General features: G+C 37.4%; 1 pseudogene; it reads left to right on the forward strand.

Moving 5' to 3' along the window:
- The first annotated feature begins 2,063 nt into the window (after positions 1 to 2,063).
- Positions 2,064 to 14,448, forward strand: LOC122148673 (annotated as a pseudogene).
- The last annotated feature ends 1,554 nt before the right edge of the window (positions 14,449 to 16,002 follow it).

Raw genomic sequence — 16,002 nt, forward strand, 5'->3', positions numbered from 1 at the left:
TTCGGTAATGCGTGATAATACCGCATACCGTGGTAAAACATGATCAATTAATCGCAACATGAAAATTTGATACCGGCATATCCCTAATATATATATAAAATAACATAGTACCTATAAAATTGGAAATTTTAATTATATATTTCACTTCATTTTAACTTCACCTAAATTGATTCAGGATTCTGTAAAAAGCCTAGATGAATGTGGAGCCATGCAAGTTATATAATTGTTTTGATAAGTCCAAGATGCTGCAATGAGAAAGATGATCGCATGAAGTCTATTCAGTGTTCGAGCTCAGCAGGCAATTTTGACTCCACTGAGAAAGTTTTAGGTAAGTTACAGCATGCATGAATTCACAAATGCAGACTTTAGTAAACTGACAGTCTTAACTTTACTGATTTGACTATACATGTTAGTTAAACATATTCCTGCAAATGCTGGAGTGACGTTTATCATGTCCTTGGATAATCAGATTTTTTGTTTTTATTTCGAATCTCATGTATGTCCATCCATTCTCTAAACTGCCTGGGTCATGGGGACGCCGGAGTCTATCCTGCAGTGTCTCGGGGTGCAAATGGTGCAAGCAAACACTGTGGACACATATTTATACGGTTACATAAATGTATATTTATATGGTTTTATGTATTTTAATAAAATTAATTGTTTTATCAGCCAATTAGATTAGAACAGACGATCAAATAGGCTATGCAGTAATTATTTAAGTAAAATGGATTTAGATAATTTTATTTTGCTTAAAGGGGTGGTTGATTGCTATTTCACTTTTTTAACTTTAGTGTGTAATGTTGCTGTTTGAGCATAAACTATAAGTTACGAAGCTTAAAGTTCGATGCACGGAGATATCGTCTTTTAAAATTCTGGCAGTTTAAAACAGCTGGTAGGGACTACAACAAGTTACTTCCCGGGTTCGTGACATCACAAACCCAGACAAGCCCCGCCCCCAGAAACATGTAACAAAGGGGGCGAGACCATGCTGCGCTGCTTTAGAGAAGAAGAAGAGAAAACTAGAGGTGCACATAAAAATCTATTCATATATGAATCGCGATTCTGTCATCTAACGATTCTAATGGATTCACAGGTTTTAAAATCAATGTTCTAAAGCAGCTCTCAATACTGTTCATTGCTTCCCTGCTCTACACATGCTCTCTCTCTCTTTCTCTCTCTCTCATTCACCTCAGCTCCAACAATGAACTGTTCCAATTATGCACTAATTTTCACATTGCTATGAGAAGCGTTAACATGGACGCGCATGTGGTTGCAGTACTGTATTAAAGCTTTCATCAGGATAAACCGTATATTAAAAGCTAACATAAGCAGTAGCATTTACAACAGCGTATCTCATGAGACAACAACAAACAAAAAACATAGGCCTACCATTAAAATTCATGCTTGCACAGGTTCTGCACGGTCCTCTTCAATATCCTCAAGCTGATAAGCGATATTAATGACACTGTTGTTTACAATACAACTGGAGCACACGTGCTGAGATGAGGGGCGGAACATTTAGCGCACTAGAGGCGGTTTAGCCAATCACAACACACTGGGCTAGCTAACCAATCAGAGCCAATCGCCTATTTCTGAGGGCGGAGCTTCATAAAAGCAGGATCAGCATATTCCTTGTGAAAAATAATGCGTTTAAAAAAAATAAAAAAAAATAAAAAAAATAAAATTTTATTACATTACTTTTTTTACAAAATAACCAATTAACACTTTAGACTGCACCCCATAAACACAATCAAGTCTAGAAAAAAAAGTGAACCACCCCTTTAAAATATCTAGACACTTTGAAATAATCAACAAAATGCCCATATGCGTCTTTATATATGATAAGCAGCAACCTATTAAATTCATGGTAAAAACAGAACAAAATAAAACGATAGACATTTTGGAAGATTTAAGAACGCGAACTAACGCTTCTCCGCTGATCGTTTCATTAATACACACATGTGGGCGTGGCTTCCGCATACGTCATTACGGCGGACATCAATGAGAATTGGCTATTGAAATAAAACAGGTGAACAGGAACAGCCTAACAGTTCACCATAGTAATGTTAAACGAGATTGGCTATGCCTTTCCTGCAGGCGATGAAAGTGATGGGAGTAGCGACGAGTGGGACATTGGATATTCTGATAATAACAAAAAAACACTTGCGCAGAGGTACAGTAAAAGGAAAGGTTCTTTCTCACGTCCAACAGTCGTCTCGCCCCATATGTTATATTTAAGCTAGCAATCGGCCATTAGTTTAAGATAGTTATGTACATAAATTATTCGCATGATTAAAAAAGCCACATTTTCATCTTGCTGGCAGTTTTCTGAAGCACATCTGAATGGAGAAGATAAAGTATCCACCTTGAAAAGGGCAATTATTGCAGGCCATGTCGACCTGGTGCGTGAGCTCTAAGACAGTGGTAAGCAGGGGCGTCGGACTGGGGGTAAAACCAGTACTGATTACCAGGGCCCCAAAGGAAGAGAGGGCCCTTGAAAAGTCTGGAATATATTTTATTTTTCCTGGATATTTTCACTGGGGGGGTCATGGGGGCCCATCAGGACTGCCTATGCATAGGGCCCGGGATCTTGTGCAATGCCCCTGGTGGTAAGTGTTTGATTCATAAGTCATAAACTTGCAAAAATATGTCTATCTCATCGGTATCTATCAGGTCTGGACGTGGAGACACGGCTTGGCTTTGGTTGGACTCTCATGTGCGCTGTCCAGGTGGCCCACTACGAGCTCGCTGAACTGTTGCTGGATCATGGTGCAAGTGCAAACTTCAGCAGAGGTGAATCGAGAGGTGTCTCTGGATCTAAGACACACATAAAACCCATTGATATGTGTATCAGAGCTTCATTTCGAATGATGAAATGGGATATTAGGTATTTCTGCATGTATAGCACTCACATGAGCTAGGGGGCCCGTCTCAATATCCACCTTTGCGATCTTTGCATCACTTGTCTTATGAGAAGTAATTTCCACCATTTTAAGTTTTCAAATGTTAAAAATTGTGAAGTCAATTGTGAAGCCTTAATTTAATTGTGAAGTGATAAAAAGCGATTACAGACGTTTTACAAAATACACATAGAAATCTCTGCACCAATAAAACGTGCAGCACATTTTCTGTTTATTTTTACCACCAAATTATATTTAATATCTAATTAAATGAAAGGTTTTTCTCAGTCTTGTGATTTTGGGGCACATGAGCTCCTGAACGTGATGAATGATGGGATATGCTTAGTCTCAAATACTCAAACCACTCTGAAGTGATATTAGGAATAGTGTGGAATTAGCATTTGTCAAGAGCACTGAAGTCTGGCATTTGTCAGACCTGGGACAGTCTTGCACACCTGCTTCCTGTCACATGCAACAGGCCAAGACCGCAAATATGGGTTTTTGGGACAGGTTGTTTTTCTGTTATTGGACACTTTTAAAATAATATAATAAAATATTCAATGCACCCTTAAGAATTTAAAGACAAAGGTTGAGTTTGACAAGGTAAGAGCAGGTGCTGTCAATCTGATGTTGCACTACATGGCCTTCCTGTGACTCTTGTGGGTTTTTATTGGAGAGGATGGGGTTTTGCATCAGCCACAGGGAAGGAACCCAATGATATCAAATCAAAAGAGTATGGCTAGACTTAATCCTTCAGGGGGAATAGTTTGGTTTTCATTAATACGGTCAACATTGAAGTAGGTTACATTCTTTTGATTTCAACCCACGTGCTAGAGACGATGGAAACCAATTAGAGTTTGCCTTAGTGGCCTTCATCTGCCATTACTTAATTTTCGTGACGCACATGCCGAGTTATTGTAACGTGTCATTAATCTGCTGGTGTGTTTTTGGTTTACACATTGGCTCTCTTAAATTTTTTTTTCAAAATTGAATGCATCTGTTGGTCATGGTGAAATGCCGGCACATGAGCGACTGAAGCGATGTAGACACTTCCACTGTGTCCAACGAGAAGAGTTCCAGAGGGGGTCTCAAGCAACTGAAGCTGTGGGCTCAGACAGGAAATAATTAAATGTGAATGCAGCCGCCACTTCCTGGTCTGTGTTCCGCACAGAAGGGGAAGAATGCAGAAGTGATTGATAATGGTGGTATACAGAGTGTGGTGCTGGCGTCATTGCGTTGGCCCAACACTGGAGCTTTATTTATTTTCCTGCTCCACCGCAGACGCAACTAAACAGTGTCTGCATCCTACTCCCAAGAAGACCTGCTCCTGCAGTCTAAACGCAGCTATCATCACAACACACAAACCCCTAACATAGACTGCTCCCGGTCGGATACGTGACCGAAGAACTAGCAGTGTCCAACAACATTAGACCATGTGACACTCACGTGAAGTATGTGCAAACATGTGTATCCTGTGGTTTGAACAATACCACTGCAAACTTTTTGGCATATTATAATTTCATTATGAAGTGGTATGTCTGTGTTTTTCCATAACATCCTTGTATAGACCACTATACAGTTCTGATGGCTGCTTGCAAAGCAGCGTCTGCCACAGAAGAGATGATCTCCAGGTGTGCGGCTCTGCTGCTCAGTCGCAACGCTGACCCAAATGTCTGCAACAGGTAGGAAGTCACTCTGCAGGTCAGTTTGGGCTTTTACTGACATGTAGCAACCAGGATGCGCTCTCATACAAAAGTTTTTAGTTACTGATGGCCTTGTAACTTTTTTTTTATCACTTGAGTGTAAATTTCCAGTAACAGGCCTTACATTTTATTAGCCTATCAGTATTATTGATCATGCATCTCCTGTTAGTGTGCATGATTTTCAAAATTAAAGAAATCTGCATGAATTTAGTGCAATAGTTCTCAACCAGTGGGGTGGACCCCACTAGAAGGCCTCAGCAAACTTCCAAGAGGGCCTCAAGATGACTTAAAATAGTTGAAAATAAGCCAAACAACTAAAAACTAAGATATTACTTATTTTAATGAGCCTTTAGGGTGCTTTCACACTGACAGTTTAGTTTGAAACAGGACATGGACTTGGGTGCACACATGTTCAGCAAGTAAAGTAACCTGCACGTGTGCTTCATCCATTAACAATATCATTAGTTTAACTTGTAGGATAGGAGCTAGAGTGAGCATGCAGTGTAATTGTGCAAAGTGTGTACAATCAGTGCAGCAAATGAATGGTTTGCAATCAGCTTTCTCCTCAAAAGTATCAGTGTGCAAGCCTTCAATCATTCACTTTGCTGCGCATAACCACCAAATTAATTGAAAACCCAACATATTCACCCATGTTCTGTTTTCTGTCATGCCCCGTGTACGTTTGTGGTGATTTAAGATGAACACAAATGCACCAGGGTTCGATGGAATCAAGTAAATGTGAAACCAGACCAACGCTGCAGTGGGCATCGGCAACGATCAGACTTGGATCGCACGCAGCAAACATGCTCAGTGTATAAAATTAGTTATCCATTTTAAAAAGACCTCACTGTGGACTTTTATCCTTCATCTCATCTACATGCATCCGGGTCTAAAAACAGATAGTCACCAGCTCTGTCAAGCCCTGTTGATTGAGTGTATGTGAAAAAAATTCTCCCAGCAGCTACAAAACATTAACACTGGCCAGACAGTGTTTCGAACAACCCTGTTTGGGAGGTGATGTGTACTCAATAGTGTATTGACTAAGGCATTTTTCAGGGCAGCCTCCAGCTGCTTATCATCTGCCACCCAAACTGCTCACATGATCTAGAGTGTCAACAAGCATGTTGTTCACTTGACTGGTGAGAAAGTGATTGTGTCCTATCCAGACAAAATATTTAAAAATCGGTAACAAGGAACAGGGAGATGTTGGCAAGTAATGGGCCTGTCAAACCTTCATCCTCTTCCTCTGCCCTTTCAGTGCTCCACACATAACTCACAATGTGCAGCAGCTGCATTTCCCTAAAGCTTTTTGTTAACAAATACAGTATGCTTAGACTAAGCCAGACATCATTTGGGAAGAGGGTCTGTTTCCGATTAGTTGAGATTCATTATTTGAAAATTGCTGAGATTAAAATTTTTACATTTGGTTTCCGTTCTCTTTCACATGTGAAATCACAGACCTGTAATAAACATTTAAATCCCTGATCATGATTATATAATTGAATCAAGTGTATAATTATAAGAAATGAATGGGGCTGCACAATTAATCAAATTAAAACGGAAATTTTGATATGTCTTAGTGCATTTATCAAAACAAAGGTTGCTATTTAAATAATTACATAGTCTGTTGCACAGTGAACCGTAGCCATGTGTTCATTTACATGCATTTAAGAAGTTTACAAAAAAAAAGCTCAAGGGATTGAAATGTTAAAAGGTTGAAGGTTTGAATGTTTGAAAGCGCCCAGTGACCTTACTTAAAGCATGTTTTGCTGAGCATGCAAGTCTTCTGCCACTACCTCTTCCGTTCTTTCATGTAGTTTATTTGATGATGTGCCCAGTGAGGCTTTTGAGCAGCCATGCTGACAAGCATATGTTGTTCTAAATGATTCTGATTTTTAAACATAAGTTTAGTTATTGTTGCATTTGTATGAGAAGCATTTATAGCAGCTTCTTACTACTCCCACTGATGTAAATGCAAAAAAGTATGGCATTACCCATAGGATAAACCCTGTATACAGCAATTAGGATTTTGTTTAATGGATTCAGTAGGCTTTCTTATTGCTCCCTTGGTTTTGGTAGAAGGACAGCCTGGGAAAATGCATTTAAGACTGCACACATTTGTCACAAATACAGTCACTGAAGGGGAAATACGTAGATAGCGAGGAGATAATGTCAAGATGAAGAATGATGGTGCCCTTGCTCACCTGTGTCTGATGTTGTGGAGTTCAGTTCACCACCGTCACATTCTCTGGGAAATGCCACCCAGGATGATTAATAGCGTCAGGAAAGGTGTGATGTTTGACACTGTAATCTTTAGATAAAACTATATATTTACGACAGTGACGCAAACTCTGAACGTAGTTGACTAGTAAGTTCCTCTTTTGTGCTTTTTCCTATTTTAATATATACAGGTGATAGATAGTCCCAAGAAAGGTTTAAAATGTTTTTGTCTTTGTTTGCTTTGACGCCGTAGTGCTCTTTATGTTGATTTGATTATTTTGAATGGAGTTTCGTTTAAGGGTGATTTACAAACAGGGGTGTCATGTGCCTGTGTTTATGAGGGGGCTGGATGTCCAGCTCACTTGGTGCCCTAAGCAAAAAATCAGACATAACTAAGTTATGTTTTAGTAGTTCTTTATGAGTAAGTGTAACTGTAAGGTGCATTAGCCTAGAGGTACAGTTCTTGTTTATCATGCGAAATTATTTAAAATTATGATAAAATGATATATAATGATTAAACTTGACAGCCAGTGATGCACTTTCTCATTGAATAAAACAATAAAACACACAATATTCATTAAAATAAAATTGAACTAAAACTATAAAATACTTAGCTTTTTTTTTTTTTTTTTTTTTTTTTAAATAAAATGCATGTTAACTCAAATAAAATGTCTTGCCGAGGCAACAGTTGTCATTTTCATTCAGTTTAACATGATGTGCTAAAATTGCTACAAAAATTGTAATAAAAACTATATAAACGTAATGGGGAAAAAAACAGCAACAATATTACTGAAACTGAAATTAAAATGAAACTGGTCATTTCAAAATATATATTAAAAAACTATAATAGTATCTCGATGTAAGTAAAATAACACTAATTACAATTATTTGTGCAAATTAATTATTAAAAAGTTTTGGAAGTTGCATTCAAAACCCGCTTGGTTCAGAAATCTGAGAGGTCATGTTGTTAACTGGTACATTTAGAAGGTGTAAAGTAAGTGACAAGCTTGAATTTCTGTGCCGTCTGAAACTCGCAAGGATTTTATTTATTTCAGATATTGTTTTTATGAAACTGTCAGAACACTGTGTATTGTACTTTAAGATGGTGAGTGACTATGGCAAAAAAAGTCACTACAGGGGCTTAGATTATCACTATTAAAGTTTTGCTTTGTTTGCTTCTGTCACTTCCATCTCAGTTTAGTACAATAAATGACTCATGTTAAATATAAATGTGTCAGAGAACATAACCCCCTGTATGTGATTTATTGCCATCAGCATGATCACAGTAACGTCTGGCAGTTCTGTTGTCTTGTTTTGTGCCCTTGCTCAGGAGCAGTATGACGTGTCTGATGCTGGCAGCCAGAGATGGCTATTGTCAGGTGATTAATTTGCTGGTTTCACATGGAGCCGAGCTGAACTTTCAGAATGATAATGGACTTACGGTAAGATCATTAATATAGGCTGTACAGTTAATTAACAAAAAGTTGTTTTTACCTGCATTTTATCATACTCATTGTCCATTTGTATATATTATTACTATTATTATTAACATATGCATTCTCACTTTATACTTTAATATTATTCTGATGGAACAGGCCCTCATAACAGCAGTGCAGTATGGACGTAAATCGGCCGTGTTGAAACTGCTTCAACTAGGAGCAGATAATTTCATCAAAACCAAAACAGGGAAGACAGCAGCTGACATTGCTAAAATGTCCAGTTACCCTGAGGTAGACCACTTCTGTATCTGAAGTGATCTCCAATGTCAGAAAACATAGAAATGTTATCTTTAGACTACAATTAAAAAAATTTACTTTTAGCCTTGAGAATGAGAAATATTCAAATCATTTTTCTTTCAGATCTCCAGGATCCTTAGTTCTACAGATCTCTCTACTGTAAATGTCAGTGCACCCTCCAAAGCTGAGGCACTGTACAAATTTCTCAGTCAAAACCCTGATCTTTCCTCTGCCTGCAAAGAGAGGTGAGCCTCTGTGTCTGTGACTTGGTTTGTAACGCCCTCTAGTGGTGATTGGAAATGAAAATAAATCCTTTTATTTATTTTTAATTCAGCTTTGCTATCACAGGAATACGTTACATTTTATAATTTATAAAAAAAATAGAAAACAGTTTTAAATTGTAATATTTTACTGTTTTTGTCAAATAAATGCAGCCTTATAAGCCTTAAATAAATAAATAAAAATCTTAAAAAACCCAAGTTTTGAGTGGTATATGTAATAAAATATATAGATGTGTAGCAGTCATATGCTGGTCCTCACTATAAAATATATTTAATACTTTTACAAGTCAACATAAAAGCAGCTAGGCTCAAATATCAATATTGTAAATGTAGGTTCATTCTTTTGTTTGACCTAACAGTTCCTCTAAGCTCAGTGATATTGAACTTCTGCTGCATGGTCTGAATCTGGATCATCTCTCGGACATCATGGTGGTGAGCCAGTCAATTTATTTTACTGTTGCACTAAAACAAATGTTTACTGTAATGCGCTTACAATAGAACTCTATGGGGCCAGTGTTCCAGAAGTGTTAAGGTTATATTTTTGTTAACATGTTTTCATTAATTATTTATTAAAATGTTTATTAGTTTATCATGGAGAAGGGGGACTTGGAAAAGGTATGTAGATCATGCCTTTTTAATAGATGAGAATATTTAAAAAAAAACTAATTTTGTGCAAAACAATCATTTATTTTCTGAGTTAATGGCTAAAATTATACTGAATTGGATAGTTTTTTTTTTTTAGATGAATGTACTTATTTTTAGATATACATCTGAAAAAAACTATACATATTGTATCTTAATGATAAATCAACTCTCTTTCTCTAAGATTGGCGTAACTAATCCTGAGGATCAAAAGAAGATTCTCAGCACAATGGAGCAGATGCACCTTGATAAAGTAGATCTGGACACTCAGACGCCTCTTAATAACATAGACAGCGGGTAAAGCTCACTTAGCCTCAAGCTAATCTAAACTTTATTGTATGTTTATTATGTATCCACATCATATCCAAACCATATTTGTTCATTCATCATCAGTCCTATGTTTCCCATGCTGGTAACAGTCAGAACTCACAGCAGTACAACAGTGTCTTGACAAGGCTTCCATGTAAGCCTGTCTTAATGGTTTAAGATCTAGCAATGATTTGTAAGGTGAGAAATGAAGTAGTGCCGTTTCTGCATGCCCCGGCCTCTGACGGATGATGCCGAGTAGGCGGCGTGGCGGCCATGTTCGACTTTAAAGTCCACGTTTAATGAATCTAATCAGTCTGTAATTTCTTTATTCAATGTCAGGGAGGTACAGAGAGGGCAGACAGACACACAGTAAATTGTGCAGTTAAATCCTCTTCTGATAGGTGCTCCATAAACACACATTAAAAGGATATAGAGTTACAGTGAAATTCATTGCCACAGTTGATTTCCTGCCTAATGGGATGTATGTATACATAAGCACTGATGTTTTTACAAGAGTTCATAAGTTGTTTCCGGAAGATCACTCTGTGTAGCTTTGATATTTTTAGAGCAAAAAAATATATAACTAGATTGTTAGTCTATTAAACTGGTATTATTTGGAGTGGCTGGATTATTTAAAATTGATCAACTAAATGCTAGTGAATGTGACCTGATGATGGAAAATGACGGATCTGATCATGGTGCCTGTTGGGACGGTGGCATTAACCCAGCACTTAGTCGTCCACAAAAGCCCATCACTCATTCAGTCATAGAAAAACTAACAAAGTGACGATCAGAGCCCATCTCGCCGTCCTGGAGGAGATAGTAACTCCACAGTGTCTGACAGTGTTTACCACTGGCTCTGACAGAGTGTTAGGAGAAGAAAACGGCTGCTTGGGGAAATGCTCTGTTAAGATAACACTATCAACATCACGTGGTATGTGTGAGCCATTACAGGAGTTTGAAATTGTAAGTGATGGCACAAGTGTGCCAAGAATGCTGTCACCAAATTAAGTGATACCATTGGTCATAAGAAATATCTGCTTCAGCTTTCAGTGTTTGGGATTTTAGGATAAAGACAACTGAAGGAAATATTTAAAGAAACAATGGTATCACTTGGTTGATACCGTTTGGTGATAGAATGATCGATAGGTAGAGAGATATACTGTAACAGATTTTATAAAATTTTTCTTACACATGGTTTGATTCTTACATATTTTATTCATCAAGATAATCTTCACAAATGATCACAACTTTTCTGAATTTTGAAGCCTAAATACAATTGGTAGAAGTAAAAAGCTAATCATATGCTATAAACAAACTACATCACGGTTGCATGATTTCAATGTCACCGTCACTAAGCTTCTAAAAAAAAAAAGTTAAAATAGTTCACAAAAGTGTGATTTATAAACAAAATCAGGCTGTGTGTAGAGGAGTTTACCTGTTTGGTGTGATGACTTTTAAAGGGATACTCCACCCCAAAATGATAATATTGTCATTAATCACATATCCCCACGTCGTTCCAAACCCGTAAAAGCTCTGTTTGTCTTCGGAACACAATTTAAGATATTTTGGATGAAAACCGGGAACCCTGTGACTGTCCCATAGACTGCCAAGAAAATAGCAGTGTCAAGGTCCATAAAAAGTATAAAAAAGTTGTCGTCAGAATACTCCATCTGCCATCAGACGGGCAATCTGGGTTATATGAAGCAACAGGAACACTTTTTGCAAGCAAAGAAAACAAAAATAACGACTTTATTCAATAATTGCTTTGTCAACAGTCTCCTCTGTGTCTCTCCATATCACCGTATGCTGCGTATGCTCTTTTGTGTCATCAGCGCCACAAGGATGCGCTGTTTCTACATGTATTTAGCTTTGATTTGAAATAAAACAGCGCATCCTTGTGGCACGGATGACACATTTACTTTATATTTACTTGGCAGTCTATGGGACAGTCTCAAGCCTCCTTGTTTTTATCCAAAATATCTTAAATTGTGTTCTGAAGATGAATGGAGCTTTTACAGGTTTGGAACGACATGGGAGTAAGTGATTAATGACAAAATTGTCATTTTGGGGTGGAGTATCCCTTTAATGCCCCTGACAACCTTTGTAGCTTGGTTGTTAGCAACTGCGTTTTTTCAAAACGAGTATAAAAGCTTTTTTTAAAAAAAAAAAAAAAAAAAAAAAAAGCACAAGGGTGAATTTATTTGACTAATTCGTAAGTACACGAACAAAGGGTGTAATTTAAATAATGTAGTCTTTTTCTCAGGAGTGAAGATTTCCTTAACTTTCTGATCAGCCTAAAACAGCAGTGCTGTTACTTGACAGAAAACTTACAGGATGTCATCAGCAGATTTCCACGTAGCCCCTCTGAGGTTCATTCTTTACTTTAAGTATCTGCGCCCTGTGTAAAACATGACCAATTATAAGTATTCCTGTCTGTTTCTTTAGTCTCGTGTAGCCAGGCTTCTGATTTGTGGCAGTCTGGTCTACATTGCTTTATTCTGACAAATCTGAACCACCCACTTAGAAAGAAAGAGAATGTCTGACTGACATGTTAAGTAACCAACAACAGTTATTTTTTGTTTTTATGTGCTGTTTAGGAGTGGATCTGGAAACAAAAACAAAAAACAAACAAAAAATTAAATTAATGGTACAATAGCCAAATGTTTATACACAAAACACTGTAAAAATAGGAAAAATGTATAGACAAGGTCAAATTAACAGAAAGAATGTTTTGTGTGTGTGTTCCACGGTGAGAAAAAATGTAATTTGAAGAACATAAGGGACATAAGGTTAATTTTTCATTTTAAAGCAAATAATGCTCAAAAAGGTGTGACTAGACTGGACTGCCTAATTTTATATTTGTGAATGACTGTTCTCTGCCACAATGTTTTAAACCAACATTTTTACCAACAATAATAATGCAACCTTGCTTTCAAAATGGCTTCATCTGTGAAAAAACTCTGATGGGCCATATGCTGCCATCAGTTTAAATGTGCATGGCTTCTAAGAGTGACTTTCCCAAGTGCCTGAAAGTATCCATGATTACATCCTTGAATAAAGAGGAATAAAGTATTCCATTGGATTTTAAACCTTTAAGTCATTTTCAGCATTTTCAACTGAAGTGGTAGTAACCAGACAGAGCTATTGTATCTCATGTTTCATGCCTGCTTGTATGTGACACCTTTGTTTGACAGGTTGTTCTTACATGTGATCCCAAGAAAGAGGCTCAAGCCCTTTGCACTGAGCTAGTAACTCAGACAGGAGACCTCCAGAAAGAGATTCTCTGTCTTAAGACCCTGCTCAGCAAGGTCAGTCATGTCCACATTCCTTCATCTCCTCATCTTTCTTCTTCTCTGACGCTTCTATTTACAATAGTTTTGTCTAGTAAAAATACTGTTAGACCAACAGAGGCAGCCGTTTCATCCCACTTAGATGTTCCTATAGTCTCTTTCATGATGATGAAGGGTAATCAGCTGTGAACAAATAAATTGAGGATGTTATCCGCTAGCACATTCCAGGGAAACTCTCATCAATCTTCAATATGGAATTAGTTTAACCAGACATGTTTGGAGCTTGTTGTAACTCCTGGTGTTTTCAAAGCATTCAGCATTTGATTGTGGCAGCCCATCTGAATAGAATCCTAATATAGAATGCTTTCTCAGATAGTGTGTTGTCTTGTCATAAGAAACATTCCACTACACCATAACTGATACTCATTCTGTGACACATGTGAAATACTGGGTTTGGGAGAGTTTTTCCAGTGGAATATAGCGGCAAATGAACTCGCCCTGAGATGTAGATGAATTTGTTTCTTCATTGAAAAACAGATTTGGAGGAATTTAGCATTACATCACTTGCTCACCTGTGAATCCTCTGCAGTGAATGGGTGCCGTCAGAATGAGTTCAACTAGTTGATAAAAAAAAATCACAATACACAATTGATAAGTTTTCACAGTACTTCAGTCTATCAGTTTACGTCATGTGAAGCCAAAAGCAATGAGTTTGTAAAAAAACATATCCATAAAGATTTTAACTTAAAACTGTTGCTTCTGGTTAAAATATAAGTCGTGTGATTTACTTGTGGATTATTGTGATGTTTTTATCAGCTGTTTGGACTCTCATTTTGATGGCACCCATTTACTGCAAAGGATCCATTGATGAACAAATGATGCAATGCTAAATTTCTTCAAATCTGTTGTGCTGAAGTGCTCTATCAAATCCCAAAAGCAAACAACATATGGTGCTAACATACGTGGTGTGCTCTAATAACAATAATTTATTCTCTTTTAAACCTTAATTTCTCTTTAGGGGGATCACACAGAATACAACTTTAAGCTTCTTCAACCAGTCTCCAATAATGGCCAGGGAGGAAAGCCCCACAAGACGTTTGCTGCTGTGCTTGGGCTTGGATTGCTTGGAGCAGGGCTTCTATTTGTGCTGTCACAATCAAAAAAACGGAACTATTTTTGAGATTATGTATTTCAGTGATGTATGTATTTTAAGTTGTTACCCCCATATTTTATTAATAATTGTATGTTCTAGATTTATGTTAAGAATATGTCCTTTTTGTGGTGCTATTCTAGATTGTTATTCAACTAAATATGTTAAATGTTCTTTTGGTTTTTCAGACAGTGCACTTCCTCATAAACTTTTCCCAAACCACCACGTCATTCTCTTTTCTTTTTGTGTAATAATTGTTGTCAACTTCTGTTACAGATGTGGTGCGTCTGTCGGTCAGAGCTGGACAGCTAGCACTTTGTGTTTTGGAAATTCTGATTTGATTTTGCTGGGTGGCCCAAAAAGTAAAGTCATTGCCAGTCGCTGTCTGTGGTGCTGAAATGTCATTTCCGGGTGCAGGACCCCCTAACACCTAATTTCATGAAGAAGGCTGGTTGCTTGATCAGTCATCTTCAGTTACGTTGAACAGTTATTTATTACATGTTCATTTTCGGACTTGAGGGGACACTGAAATGTAACATGGCATGTGTGAGCTGTTTCCTGAAAGCCCTGTTCTGAGTATGTTGGATGATTATGAGCAGCAAAAAAAATGGCAGCACTATTATCTCTTTCATTTCTTTTGGTTGCATGCATTGTAGATTTATTATACGAGTAAGCAAAAGTTAAGCCAAGTAAAATGCATTTAAAAGAGCCACTTGGACTGATATGTTCTGCTAGCTGACTCTCACTGGAAGAAAAATTAGGTGCTGTAACAATATCAAGCATATGTTGTTCGGTATGAGTTCAAACATTTTTAACAATATCGGAATTGCTTGTGGGAATGTCAAACAGTTTCTACAAATTAAAATCTTAGTCTATAAATCTTGTAGAGAGCTCTGTGATTTTTGGACTGTCCAACACTGTTCTGGATCCTCACTGCTGTTGACTTTGTAATACTTTTTATTCTTTATGTATGTAGCCTATTCTTATTGTTCTGCAGCACTTATGAGGACGCTTATGAGTGCTCCTATATATAAGCTAGACAAAGTAATTCGCCTTAGAGAGAAAAAAAAACCTCGACAAAACTTAAATACTGTTATTATTTATCAGGTTAGTATAGTTTTACACATGCAGTAGAATAGTAGTTATCTTGTAATCGAGTTTAATGTATGACTGAGGCTGCGCTAGGAGCGCCTAAGGACATTTACAAAGTTTTTTTGTTGTTGTTTTCTGGTTGTTCATGGAATAAGTTGCACATTGGTTACAAGCATGTCCTTTTCCAAGCAATCCAATTTTAACGGCCTTACGTTTGTAATAAAATAAATCAGAGCAGTCAAGACTCCTCTAAACCACATCAGACAATTTCTCTTAAATATTTTTAAGGGACTATGATATTTCAAAACCACTGAAAGGATTCATAGTCTTTGCTTATTGACTTGAAAAGGATGAAATTAGGCCAATTTAAATTCCACCATATTACCGATGAAAAGCCTTCTCCGCGCTCTCGCGACCGCGCCTTTTCCACGGAGATCACGAGAAGAATCCGGTTTTCCTAACAGCCTAATCTTGGTTCCCATCGGTGGAAAGCACCTCACAATACAGGAAGGCGGACATATTAATTCTTTCACATAAACTGCTGATCAAAGATAGAGGAAATTCTGTGCGACAATTGAACAGTTCGTGGAAAGTTCAAAAGAATGTGATAATCCAATCTCAATGCACATCATCAAGAGCAGAACATGTTCGATTAGAAGACAGATGGAGAAGTGTT

Source organism: Cyprinus carpio, chromosome A18 (assembly GCF_018340385.1).
Source record: "Cyprinus carpio isolate SPL01 chromosome A18, ASM1834038v1, whole genome shotgun sequence".
Taxonomy (NCBI): Eukaryota; Metazoa; Chordata; class Actinopteri; order Cypriniformes; family Cyprinidae; genus Cyprinus; species Cyprinus carpio.